At 49.0% G+C, this 14,107-nt stretch overlaps 1 protein-coding gene across 3 annotated transcripts in view; it reads left to right on the plus strand.

Moving 5' to 3' along the window:
* Window positions 1–1,337: 1,337 nt before the first annotated feature.
* The window catches only part of WDFY4 (WDFY family member 4), a 307,995-nt gene continuing 295,225 nt past the window's right edge, over window positions 1,338–14,107 (plus strand). Inside the window, exons 1-2 of one of the 3 annotated variants that reach the window (XM_017504669.2) lie at window positions 1,338–1,713; window positions 2,117–2,207. The gene's annotated coding sequence lies outside the window, so the exon portion shown is untranslated. The remainder of the gene's footprint in view (window positions 1,714–2,116; window positions 2,208–14,107) is intronic. The other 2 variants (XM_037729965.1, XM_037729964.1) reach the window with 2 other exon arrangements.

Consider the following 14,107-nt stretch of genomic DNA (forward strand, 5'->3'; position numbering starts at 1 on the left):
ACTATAGGTGCCTGCCACCATACCTAGCTAATTTTTTGTATTTTTAGTAGAGGCGGGGTTTCCCCATGCTGGCCTGGCTGATCTTGAACTCCTGATTTCAAGTGATCTGCCTGCTTCAGCCTCCCAAAGTGCTGGGATTACAGGTGTGAGCCACCATGCCTGGCCTCAATTTCTCCTTTTATACTTTCTGTCATGTTCAGTGCAACTCCATCCTAGGTGCAAACTCATCCCCGGTCCAAGAGTCCAGCCCCTACTAGCCTAAGGTCTTTTGTCAACTCTCCCTAGGGATTAATTTGGATCAGCTGCCAAGAAAATGAACATTGTTTTCCCTCACAATGGTATACACTATATATAGCATGATGGATCTTGGAAAGGGTCTAACCATGGATTCTAATTTGTTACTTTAAAACAAATTTGTGCCCATTCTGGTCTGGAAAGGTGATGCTTAGGTTGCCACATGCACCCATTCATTGGTCCTCTCAGGGCAGTCATAGTGTCCTACTGTGCTGTACCCTCCTGGTGTCTGGCGCTACCCACAGACAGTGACGTGAAAGAATAAAACTCAAGCAGGGATGTTGGTACATCTGACTCCTCCTGGGGACAGACATGGGGTCAATATGAGCTTATGGCCCATATCTTAAGCTGGAGAGATCTCCTATTTTGGCTGCTGTGTACTGACAAGTTTGCATTGGTGGAGGTTGAGGTTTTATGACAAATGTTATTTTCCTCTTTAATCCAATCTTGGGGCCTTATTCCATCTCATCACAGATGATGTTGCTGCGGCCTCTCAGTTACAGTGAGTCATACATGGTCCACCACTGGTTTTGTGAGCTAGTGACAGGCCATGAGCTGGCCCGAGGGTCAAGGATCAGGCATTCATGTTAACAAGTGCCCTTGCTCTGTGACAAAATTCTCCTTTTACAGAGCACAAGCAGGGTTGTGTGTGAATGGACATGCTTGTTGGTCCTGCGTGGATGACGTTTTGGATAGGTGACATGGAATAATTCAGCCTAGTTAATATACCAGGAGGAATGAGAATTTGGAGCCTGAGTTTCAGAGACTTCCTTCTCTGGTTTTAGGTGTCCCCTCATCCTTGCCTCAGTGTTGACCTGCAGGAGGACTCCCCTGATTGGTGGTTCGGGTTCTCTCTGAGGATGGGGGAGGAAGAAATCCAAGTGGGCGGCTCCGAGCTTGGTGGGGCAGAGCTGCAGAGCCCATGCCATGCCCAGGGGTGTACTTTAAACGCCCCTCTAATTAGATCCGCCTAAACACCATCATTGTTTGCATTCTGTCAGCGGCCCAGAGGGGAGAGGTGTGCACCAGTGGTCACATGGCTAGTGAAGAGGGGACACAGACCTACTCTTCTCGCGCTGGGCTGTACTTTCCATTTTGTCCTTGGCCCCACCCAGCACCGCTTGACCACAGAGAGTGCACAGCCCCAACCCGCCCTGCTGTAGAACCCGTCACCCGCTAGAACTCCAGCAGCTCCGTGGTCGGCTGGAGAGCGAGCAGAGTCTGGCATCTGCCGGCTCTCCACTTCTGCTTTCTCCAGGAAATGAGCATAGACCCAACGCGAGTGATTCAGAGTGAAACGGTGCGGAAGGCTGACGATGCGGGGCTGGGTCCTCTTCCCCGGTGCCTGAGGGGCTGCGGCTGGGGATGAGGGGGCCCATGCCATCTGACGTGTGCAGGCGCTGACGGCCACCCCTCCAGGTAGGCCACCTTGCTCTTGGCCGAGCCAGGCCGGCCCAGAGGTGGGCATGGGGGCCCCGCCTGTCAGCGTGGGGCCTGCTGGCTGCCTCTGGGGAGGCTGAGCATGGGGGCACATGTGACCCAGTGGCTGGTTCGGGTTTGTGGATGTGGGAGAGGAGGTGAGCTGGGGAGCAGGAAGTGTGCGTGGCTTGCGCGGCCCATGTGGTCAGGGCCACTCCAGGCCTGGGTCTGCCGGGGCGTGTGTCAAGGCTGGGGTTTGGGAGTCAGCAGCACTCCACTGCTCGCCTTTCTCGGGGTGCTGTTGCAAAGGAAACCCTGGGAAGGGCTGACACGGGCTGTGCTACTTGTCAAGGGGGCGGAGAGAGTGGGTTGAGAGTGAGGCTCACCCTTCAACCCCCGCTAGGCCTCTGAGGAGTGCAGAGTGCGGGGCCATTTCCAACGGGCTACTGAGGGAGCTGGTGTGTCCCTGCCCTGCCGCCACTCACTGGGTCCTGGTAAGTAGGTGCCTCCCTGGTCTCACTTCCCTCATCTGAATTATTACAGCAAACCATTGAAACACCAGCATTTTCTGCCTAAGCAGGGCCACCTGGCTCAGTAAGGACTGATTCTTCTCTTCCCCTGAAGTGAAACTTCTAGAACACTAAACCGATTTAAATTAGTGTTCTAGTTTTCTGTATGGTGTGAGGGGTAGCTGATCTGATAACTAAGGGTTCTATGTATTATGCTTTACACGGAGCACAGTAATTTTAATATGAGTTTCTGTACAGCCATTCATTTAATTATTTAAAAAATAGGTATTGAGAGGCCCTGCCCTGTCAGTCTCTGGTCAAAGTGGACAGGGGTCTGCGGTGCTCAGTGGGTGGGAGAGTGGCAGGTAGCGTGGGGGTCTTGGGAGGGTGGGGATGGCTCCAGTCTTCTGAGAGAGGACCTGAAGGAGGGATGCTGAGCCCTGTGGGTTTCTGAGAAGTGTTCTTGACAAGGATCTGGAGGAGGAGACCTGGTGGAAGTCCATGTGGCATAGTGGGGTGAGGGACATGCCTGGGGGCTCTGGCCAGAGAGGTAGAGAACAGGGTCAGGTCAGGGAGGCCCTTCCTGTCTGTCCATCCTGAGTATCTGGTTTATTCTTCCATGAACTTGAGAAGATTTTTAATATTGAACGAAAAGAAAATTTCAGCCAGGTGCAGTGCCTCACGCCTGTAATCCCAGCACTTTGGGAGGTCAAGGCGGGTGGAGTTCTGCAGTCAGGAGTTCAAGACCAGCCTGGACAAGATGGTAAAACTCCATCTCTAAAAAAGACAAGACAAGACAAGAAAATTTAGAAAAAGCATAATACCATAGAAGTAACAAAAAATAACATAAACCCTGTGTGCTGACACCTTAGATTTTTTTTTACGATCAGCTTCATCTTCCAAGTCCTCTTCATGCCCATATTTCTCCCTCCTTCTTCAGAAGCAGCTACTGTGCAGAATTTTGGGTTTGTTGCTCCTTTGCTTTTTTCCCCCTAGTTTTACATTCCATATTTAAATTTTTGAACTCTGTAAACATGGAATTAAATATTCTTCTAAGATTTGCCTAATTGGTTCAAAAGCATGTTTCTGAAATTCCTTCATATTGTTGCATGTACCTGTAAATAATTTTCTGCAGTATAGTATTCTATTAGATAAATATAGCTCAATATATTTTTCTGAGATACTGCTGCTGGGCACTTGAGATTATTTCAAGAGTTTATTTTTTTTCTATTATAACAGTGCTGCTAGAACTATTTTTGTGCATGCATCCTGGGGCATGTGTACAAGGATTTCTCTAGGGTATATACTCTAGAAATAGAATAGGTGGGTCATAGGTTATACATATCTTCAGCCTTACTGGATGTTGCCACATTGTTTTCCAAAGGTTTTGCCCCATTTTACCCATCCCTCAGTCTCTCAGCAATGCACCAAAGTTTCTTTTGCTCCACATCTTCACCAACATTTATTATTGTCAGATATGGCATTTCTGCCAATCTGTTAGAAATGAAAAGCTATCTTAGCATGTTTTTAATTTGCATTGCTCAAATTACTAAGGTTGGGCATCTTTTTCATATGTTTATTGGTCATTTGGGGTTCCTTTTCCTGTTCAGATATTTTGTCCATATCTCCATGGGGTTATCTGTCTTTTATCCTATTGATTTGACATAATTCAATACATATGCTGGGTTCACTTTTTGTCATTTATATGTATCACAAATATTTTTCTTTGGTTGGTGCCTTGTCTCCTTATGTTCCTTGTGGTTTCTGCTAATGACTGAATTTCTTAGTTTCAAACAAGTTTATCCATCTGTTGCTTTATGATTTATACTTGTTATGTGTTATCTAAGAAATTCTCCATGATAACATTGTGAAATTATTTTCAAAAAGTTTCATAATGTTAACTTTTTACACTTAAGTCTCTAGTCTGCTTGGAAATGGCTTTACTGTATAGTGTGAGGTAGGGAGAAATTTTATTTTATTTTTCTTTTCCCGCATGGATAACCAAAAGTCTTGGCTCCATTTATTTAATAGGTCATTCTTTTTATTTTCTTTTTGAGACTGAGTCTTGCTCTGCTGCCCAGGCTGGAGTGCAATGGCATGATCTCAGCTCGCTGTATCCTCCACCTCCCAGGTTCAAGCAATTCTCCTGTGCCAGTCTCTCCAGTAGCTGGGATTATAGGCACAGGCCACCAATCCTGGCTAATTTTTATATTTTTTAGTAGAGATGAGGTTTCACCATGCTGGCCAGGCTGGTATTGAACTCCTGACCTCAAGTGATCCACCCACCTTGGCCTCCAAAAGTGCCGGGGTTACAGGTGTGAGCCACCGCACCTGGCTTAATAGGTCATTCTTTAGTCATTGATCCATGGTAGCTCTGTTGTGAGTTGATGCCATGTGCATAGGGGTCTTTCCTGTTCTCTATTCTGTCAATTTGCTTAACCCTTTGCCAGTGCTAGACAATATTGTTAACCACAGGTTTATAAAAATTTCGATAACTGGCAAGAGTCTCCCTATTCTTTTCTTTTTCCATTCTGTCTTGACAATTCTTGGTATTTTACTCCTTCATATAAATTTCAGAGTTGACTTTCAACAGAAAAACACTATGTTCAGATTTGACTGGAAATATAATTTGGAGAAAAGTGATATCTTTGTGAGAGCAACTTTTCCAATTCATCAAGGTGGTCCGTCTCTCCATTTAGTTAGGTCTTCTCTCAAGTATTTAAATATGATGTTATTATTTTCTTTATAGCAGTAGTGCATATCTTGCCTAGATATATCCCTAAGTGGTTTATATTTTTATATTGTGTCAATTGTCATTAAAATATATTTTTGGATTGTTGTTGATACACGCTTGCATTTTGAACAAGAATAATATTGGCTGTCATGTGAAGATTGCAGGAGACCAAAGGAAGAAGTAAGACTACCAGTTCAGAGACTTTTGCAATAACCCAGGCTAGAGGTGGTGGTGGCTTGCCCCAGAGTGATAATAGCAGAGATAATGAGAGGTGGTCAGAGTGGTCAGACTCTAAATAATTTTTTGAGGCTAGGATTTGATGACATTTTAGGTATAGAGCATGGGAGAAGGAGAGAAGCTAAAGATGACTCCAGAGCAACAGGAAGAGTGAGATTGTGATCTACTGAGCTGGCTCGAGGGCAGTAGAAGCAGATTTGGAAGGTGATGGTGATTCAGAAATATGAGTTTGGTCATATAAAGGTGGAGCTGCCTGTTAGACAACAGGTGGGGAAATGAAGACTTGGCACTCTCCACCCCCACCCCAGTGACCTTCATGATAGACAAGCAAGGCAGCTTGGCCAACTGAGATAAAGAAGGAAGATATCTTATGCAGGAGGGTAAGGGGGAAAATTAGTTTCTCAAAGTTCCTAGAGCCACACCTTAGAGCTGCTATCCATTTTATTTACAGTTAGGGCCTTGCATTTGCAGTCTCCCTTCAAGTGCTATAAACCATCAAAATGCAGATAGATGACGTCTCCTAAACCCTTGGCTGACAGTCCTCTTTCAGGCATCTGCATTCCTTAAAAGCTTAAATATCAAAGTCTAGCCTTTGTTATCCAATACAGAAGCCACTAGCCATACTTGAGACGCACTGTGAGTATGAAATACACAACAGATTTCAAAGATATTACAAACTAACAACAAAGAATTATAAAACATCTCAGTACTTAAAAATAATGATTACATGGTGAAAATATTTTGGATATATTGGGTTAAATGAAACTTACTTTAAACATTAATTTAACATATTTATTTTTATTTTTAAGAATGTGTCTACCAGGAAATTTGAAAGTATACATGTGGCTGTAATTGTGCCTGGCTTTCTATTTCTAATATTTCTATTGGACAGCAGCCTTTAGAGGAATGACATTTCTTGTTCTGTGGCCAGAGGCTTTCATGGGAACATGGTTTCAGATGGATGAGAAGCTGGAGAAGTCAAAAGCCACTTGAAGAAAATAATTCCAAGGAGAAAGAAAGTATACAAGCTAAGAATAATGGATTCATTACCTAAATAAACCACTCACTTATACTTGCAAACTCACTTAATCCTCAAGATGAGATAAGTTTCATTATTCCCATTTTACAGATAAGAAAATGGAGACTCAGAGATGTAAGGTCCTTTGCCCTCAGAGATTGAGTAGCTAAGCTGGGATTTGATCCTGGTTCCACCTGATTTTAAAGCCTGTGCACTCGCATTAGACCACATTACCACTAAAGGACTGAAGAAGAGGAATTGGGAATGTTTGGCAGGAGTATGACAGTGTTTCTTTCCTTTTGGCCAAATGATTAAATTCTTCTTTTGACAATTCATAGGAAACAAAATCGCTGCAACAGGGATCCTTCCCGTCAGCATTGCCCATGCCAGCAGTGGAGATAATCTGAGCATCCAGTTATTAGGGAGTGAGAGTCAACTATTAGGGGGTGATCCATTAAGAGGATGCTCCATTGTCATTAAGTCTGACACTTTAGGGAAAAGGGCAATAGAGAACATGTTTATGATATGATGGATGATTAATGCAGTTAAGTCATTTTCATATCAATTACAAGCAAAATATACTTGTGTTATGGTATCTTTGAGGTGTTGCTTTTTCTGGCCAGAAACCTCTGTGGCCAGTGGTGTCTTTGCCCGAGTTCTGGTCCTGCATCCAGGAAGAATGAGGGATGCCGACGAGTGGAGGGTGAGTGAGATGAAGAGGAGCTTTACTAAGTGTTAGAAGAGCTCAGTGGGTAGCTTCTCTCTGTAGGCAGATTGTCCCTAAGTGTTAGAACAGCTTGGAGGAGACCCGCAGTGGGTAGCTTCTCTCTATAGGTAGGTTGTCCTGATGAGTGCTCTGCTCTCAGCAGAGAGGGTAGCTCCTCTCTGCAGCTGGTTGTCCCCATGTCTGCAGCACTCAGTAGGGAGGAGGCCCTGGAGAAGGTAGCTGCTCTCTGCAGCTGGCCCTCCTGTCATCTTCCCAGCTCTCAGCAGAGAGGGGCATTCCTCCCTGAAGCTGGTCACCCAGCTGTCTTTCCATCCTCTGCCCTGATCTGGCTGAGTCCAGGGTTTTCATGGACCTCAGAAGGGAGGAAGTGTGAGCCTATTAGGCCATGGGTGGCCATGGATAGTTTGAAAAAGGCACCACAAGTCCCCAGTCTGGTCTGTAGGTCTGGTAGCCAAGCCCCCAGCCTTCAGGCCTTCCCTGGCCTGAAGGTGGGACCTTACCGGGGACCAGTCCTCTTCCACCCAGGAGCCTGTCTACCTCCTGCTGCCTTCCATGGCACCCCAGCTGTTCATGCCAAGGGGCACTGAAGCCCAGTGCAAGTGGCCTTCAGCCCCTTCCCCCCCTCACAGCCTGAGGCAAGGGCTCCTGATCCTCACTGGGCCTAGGCCAGAATATGGGACAGGGGCAGCATCACCAGAGCTCCCCCTGTTGCCAAGGTGCTCAGGGGCCACTGGGGCATAGCTGGACTGAGGCCCCAGGCTGGACGTAGGAAGTGACAGGCTTGGTGGTCACCCTGACTTAGGGCGGCAGACCCTGAAACACTGCCCTGGGGCTCATGCACAGCCTCCTCCCAAGGCCCTGGAACCTGGCACCCTTGGCAGGGTGGGTGCCATGGCTGTGCTGCTGGCTGGGTCCCTGAATTGGGCACCACTCCTACTTCCCACTCTGGCCCTGAAGCCTAGCACCAGCTCCACATTCACAGCCCCTCTGCCTAATCATGCTGCTCCCCCACCCAGTCTGGCTTCATCATGGCAGTACCTAGGGTAGCGGGCTGCTGGAGTTCAGGGGCTGTCTGCCTCCTCCCTTTGCCGTCCCTGCAGTGGCCAGCATGATGGCAGTGGCTACCTGCTGCTGCCATCACTTGGATGTGAAAATTGGTAGGCAAAAAAAGAGAAATATTTGTGGATTTTTGTGTTTTCCACGTAATAATACGAAAATTTCTCAGTAGCACTCAATATCAGCTTTTAAAAGGATATGCACAAACTAGAAAGAGAGATATAGTCAAAGATAAAGGTACATAAATATAAAGAAATTGTGTAGAGGCTGGTCAAAACATGTGGGCAATTAGCAATGTTGAAACACACTGCCAGGGACTCACCGAGCAACAGTGAACAGAATCCAGGAAGATTGGCCTTTCGTGCAGAAGGCAGCAGGGTGGCAGATGCTGTAACAGTGTCAGTGTTGAGCACCTCTGCAGCTATTTGTTCCCAGTGTCTCTGCACTGAGAATGCCCATTCTTTAGGAGAGGGAGGAGGGTGGCAATTAAGAGAGTGACGAAGCCCAGGATGTGTGCTGTGAGGCTCAGGGCACAGGTTCCTAAGCCCACCCAGGCACCCAAACCTGTGGTCCGGTGCACCTGCAGCAGGTCCACATGGCCTCAGCCTTCGATGAGTGTGGTGGGCAAAAGAGCCAGGAGGATCAGGGAGGTAAATGTCCAGATGTTCGAAGGAGGAAAAACCCAGGGCACTGCCCTGCTGTCAGAACACAGGTTCTTGTATTTCCTTTTAGCCTCACACACCTATGGGCCTGTGGGCAGGGACACCTTTACCTTATCGGAGTGATGGTGTCGGGAGGGAGGGGCAGTGTCCCCAGGTAAGTCTGCGCCTCTGCCAGTGGGCGGGACCCTCACAATTGGCCCCCTGGAAGATTACCTTTGTTCCACGAAACACTTCCTTCCTCACACAATTTCAAGTGTCTAAATCATTTCATTTTTGAAGTGCGTATTTAATGTGGTGATTTCCTCTCCCAAAGTGCCTTAATTAAATCACTGTGGCATTTTATAATCAATAGAGACTTAGAATTGAGGAAATACAAGAGTGAGAAGGAGAGCATATTCATGAATAATGATGACAAAAGGAGGGTTGGGATGGGAGCTGCAGTTGTTATAGGCAGATGCCACTGGGGAAAATGACTGATTTGGGAATTACACAGGCAGACCTTTGTGCGGCCCGCCTGGCTGTGCCAGCCGAGGACTTTCACTGCCAAGCTTCCCTTTTCTCTTGTACATGTAGCTCACTGTCCCACCGTAATTACTAAGTGAGATCGTATCTTGATGCAGCCTTGAAAACTGAAAGGGGCTGTCACCTGCTGGTGGTGGCTGCCTTCTAATGGCAGGATGGCCTGGTAGTGGGAGTAGTTTGGAATTGGAGAGGGGCAAGGTTGCTTCTTGTGTTGCGGAGGCAGCCGAGAGCTGCATCTGGAAGGTGGAAGATTTGGACCCTGGCACTGAGGGAGGAGCTTTCCAGGCAGAGGAGGTGGCCTGAGTGAAGGCAGAGGGTTTAGGGTGTGAGTTGTCAGTGGATTAGGCCTAAACCCACTGGGGTACAGGGAGGAATTAGACAAGGAAGGGGTTGGGTCCCGTCATCTGGGCCACAAGCTTGGGAAGGTTCCCAGAGAACATGGGAGCCGCAGAGGATGTTTGCTCAGGGAGGGACATGCTGGAGCTGTGCCGGAAAGTGTGACAGTTTGGGGTGGGTGGGGGGTGGAGGGGAGCCTAGAGGGATAGCCTTGCCATGGTACGGCCAGAGGACAGATGAGGAACCAGAGAGGTTGTGTGTCAGGCCCACCTTGGGCTACCAGTTTCATAGAGGGCAGGCCTGGAGGACCTGTGTTACCCACACAGGTGGCATTCTCAGGTCCCCTGACCACTTTTTGTTTTATTCAGATGCCATCTTCCCACCTCCTCAGCATGTAGAATAATTAAAAAAATTATTCCTGGCACATTCAGAGTCTGCGAGCTTGTGGGAGACTCATTCTGGTTAAACAAATATTCAGCTCTCAGAGGAGAAATTTGAAGCTTGTGAACCTGGGTGAATTTGAATAGCAGACCGTCACTAGATAGATCCTTAAGGAATGTCTATTCTAAATGCTTCATGTTACAGGTGGGGAAACTGAGTCACAGAAAAGCAAAGAGACTCAGCCTGGAGGCTGAAGTCCCTACTTCCAGTGACTAGCAGTGTATTTCCTTGCTCTTCACTTAGGTGAAAAGCATCAGGAGCCAAGTTGCATCTGAAAGTGTCTCTTTTTCTCTTTAACCTAAAAGCAGAGTTTTCTGGGTCCAGGTTGGCCTGGCACAGGAGAGGACAGGGAAACAAGAAAACGAGTCACTGTGTATATGACCTAGGTGGTTTGCGCCCTCACTTTTTTGTGCTCTGATGATCCCTAAGAACTAAGAGATGCTTAATTCCTGAGGAGCCAGGCATGCATACTTCCGGGTATGCTTCAAAGACTCACTTGTGATTTTTGTGTGTTTATTCTGATCAAATTACACTTGAAATGAAATAAGTGAAACGAAATGACTGTGTGAGAAAACGTAGCCATCTGGAAATATGTCAAAATCTTTCTTACCTTAGCACATGACCTTAGAGGTATAAAAGGATCCTGCAAAGTTCCCCTGCGATTTTCCTTCCCTGGGAGTTTGGAGGGTGAGGAATCAGACGGGGGCTACTCAGTCTGGAGACGGTCCTGATGGAGTCCCTGCCCACGCCTTCTGCCCTGTTCCTGCTCACATCCCCCACAGTTGCACAAAGCCAGGTCTAGCTGAGCCAGCCTCTCCTGTGGTTTTGCTTCTCCTTCCTCTTCTCTCTAACCTGCCTGGTGGGTAGCTTATTTCTACTTCCCTCAGACTCCCTCTCCAAAGCCCCTGCTTCTGTGACACTTATTCTACCACCCCCTGGCCGCCTCCACCCCCATTTCTCCTCCAGTAACCAGCTCATCCCTCTGCTCCCTCAGGGCTGGAGTCTAGCTCCCAGGGCTATTTCAAGAGTTGTACTAGAGCATCCTTTCCTGCCTTCTTTCCCGGGAGGCTGTGAGCTCCTGGTAGCGGAATCACGAGTGATGGGTGCTGTCACTCTCTGCTGAGAGCCCCACAGTGACTTCCAGGACTGGTCAGCAAGGCAAGCACCGTGTCCGTGTCCATCAGCCTGGCACTCACTCAACCCTTGAGCCCCTGTCCCTGCTTCTTCTTGGACACCTGTGCCATTTGCCAGACACTCACACTGCCCAGGGTGCCTGTCCACTGATTTACAGGGTCCATCCTTACTCTTCAGCATCCACCACTGGCACAGTGTGCTCTAAGAAGCCCTCCCAGACTTCCCCATGCTCCCCAGGCTGGGCCACAAGCCTACTCTTGCCCCACAGCCACCACTGCCCTGCCCAGTGTCTGCCCCACTGCATCTGCTTCCTTGCTGGCCCACTGCTCCCCCTGAGCTTTGAAGTCCAGGGTGTGGACAGAGGGTGACCTGCTCCTTGTATATTTAATAATCCAGAGACCCACTACACAGAGCACACCATGTAGAGCAGTAGCCCTGGTGGCTTTGCCTGCAGGACAAGTGACTGACACTGAACGTACTGGTGTCTGTGGAGGGAGTGCTGGCCAAGGGCGTCCATGTTGTCCAAGGCTAATGAACCCTTAGCCTTGAGGCTCCCAGATGTCTGCTTTTCCCCGGGGCAACAATGTGACCACAGAGTCTTGTTCTGGACCTCCCAGCTTGTTGTGTGAGCTGCGGGAAGACAGCAGGCCTGGCTTAGACCTTCTATGGCAGGGGTCAGCAACAACTCTGAGCCAGGGACTGCCTGCAACACTGCAGCGTTCAGCTAGTACCTGAGGTGCCCCGTGGCATAGTTCACCACCATTGACCACTGCCTGAAGCAAGCCTTGAGTGCTGGAAGAGGGGACCTGGGTTTGACCTTCATTCTGATGCTTATCGACAGATAAATTACTTGTTTTCTGAGTCTTGCTTTGCCCATCTGTACAGTGGGAATAGTAATGCCTACCTTATACGTTTTCTAAGAGTGGAGAACATTGACGTCTCTATTAGTAGATGGTCACTCTTCTATGGCCATTCTTACGTAAGGCAACATTTTCTTACAACATTCAGTGGAGACCAAGCCCCAGTTGGCTTCCAGGTAGGAGAGGCTCACCACCTTTCCACAGATGCTGGGGCTTCTTGTAACCTGTGCTGTCTCCAGCTCACGTCTTTGTCCCTATCATGATAGCTCAACCATAGCCAAACTGCAGGGATCCAGCCAGGGGAACTGCTCCCTGGCCATTTCCGGCAATGTGGAAGTAGGTACACATACCGAGATACAGAACCAGCTCCTTCTGCAGGACGCTGTGAGTTCCTGTATTCCGTTGCTGTTGCAAAAACCATAGAGGTGTGTGCTGGCCGGAGCCCAGTATGGACTGGAATCAGAAACAGGAAGTTTTGAGGGCCATGGAAGGTTTGCTGACCTGCCTAGTTCCTGCTGATGGGAGGCTCCATCTTAGTCTTCAGGGGATCCCCAGAACTTCTGGAAAACACCTGTGTTGCTTCCATCTCCTTGTGAGGCCTTTGAACCAGGTGGAGGGCTCTGGGTCCTGCCATTCTCTGCCTACAGACACACTCAGCCCTTGGCCCAAGTGGGAAATGGGGACACTTGCTAACTGGTGGTGGCTGGGGCAGCACCAAGGTGATTAATCGTCCATGAGTCCAGCAGTTGCGCCTTCTCCTGGCACTCTCTTAAGGAGGCGCTGGCCGTGCAGGACCTGCAGGGCACCTCCCAAGTGGCCCACTCCTTGCTCTCCCACCTGCTGTCTGCAAGGCCACCCCTGACTTCGCATGGCCCTGATGTGGCCTCCCCCAGTGCAGGCTCAGCCTTAGGGGCAGCCCTCCTGCTCTTGTCTCCACATTACGTCCTCACGGTGGCCAAATACTCACCTGCAGCTCTGTTTAGCTGCTCTTAAGGCCTTGTCATGAAATCCAACAAACCAGCTTGTGAGGAAACCCAAGATTGCATAGACTCAGCAGCTGGCCCAGGGGGAGGTGACGCAGGCAAAAAAGAAGGGTCTAGGCTGGGACTGGGGCAGCTGAACCCCAAAGACGGGTGGGGGCCCCAAAGCATGCTTAAAAGTCATGTGGGCTCAGTCTCCCTGGGTGAGTGCAGATTTTAAGAGCTTCAAGGCAGCAAAGTGCAGAATGCAGGAGAGGCCATGCAGTGGGCACTCTGGGCCTCTAGTGTGCACTGTTCACCCTCTCACGTATGTTGGCTTGCTTGATTCTTTCTGCAATGTTGCAAGGATGATATTGTCCACGTTTTACAGCTAGAGATATTGAGGTTGAGGGAGCCTGAATTGCTAAGGTTACAGGTTAGGAAGAGGTGGAACTGGGATTTGAATTCGATCCGTGTGATGCTGCTCTGGGTTGGTCTGGCCTTGAAGCTCAGGAGGGGCCAAGCCTGCCAGAGGGACTAGCTTCCAGGTGGTGGTGTTACTTACCAGCAAGTTAAGGCCAGAGGTTGCCATGCAGCCCAGGCTAATAGGCCCACTCCTAGGTGCATGGAGCCACTTGTGGGTGGGCCTGGAACACTCAGGTCTCACCCAGCTCACAGGTAACCTAGAAGCCAATGTCTGGTCTCTGAACAGCAGGGCCTGCCATGAAGCAGTAGAGACTAGAGGGGCTCCCAGCTCCTTTCCTGACCTGCTTTGTGGTATTCTATGAGCCACCCACGTCTCTAGGCATCACAGAATTTTTGGGGTCTCAGCTTCCTGGACCCTGGCCTCACCTGGGGATACACTGTAACTACCTTAGACCTTGTACCCAACACATGGCGCCCACCCAGAAGTAAGCCACCATGTTGGGGAGCATGGCCTCCCAGGTGGTCTGGTAAGTGGCTTAGGGGGACGATGACTGCTCTGTTCCAAGCTCACCAGGCAATTTTTCATGTCTTTGGGTCCCACGGCCCCCGGCGACCTGCCTTGGCCTGTTTGCTGCATGTCTGCTTCCAGCTTGCTTCCTGCCTGGCCTTCTCCAAGCAGCCCTTCCATCCCCACTGGTGCTCCTGTCCTCCATGGCTCTGCTCACATGTGTTCTCCTCCAGTCCTGTGTCCCAGCTCTGAGACGGCCTCTGGG

Source organism: Cebus imitator, unplaced genomic scaffold (genome assembly GCF_001604975.1).
Source record: "Cebus imitator isolate Cc_AM_T3 unplaced genomic scaffold, Cebus_imitator-1.0 Scaffold326, whole genome shotgun sequence".
In the NCBI taxonomy this organism is placed as follows: Eukaryota; Metazoa; Chordata; class Mammalia; order Primates; family Cebidae; genus Cebus; species Cebus imitator.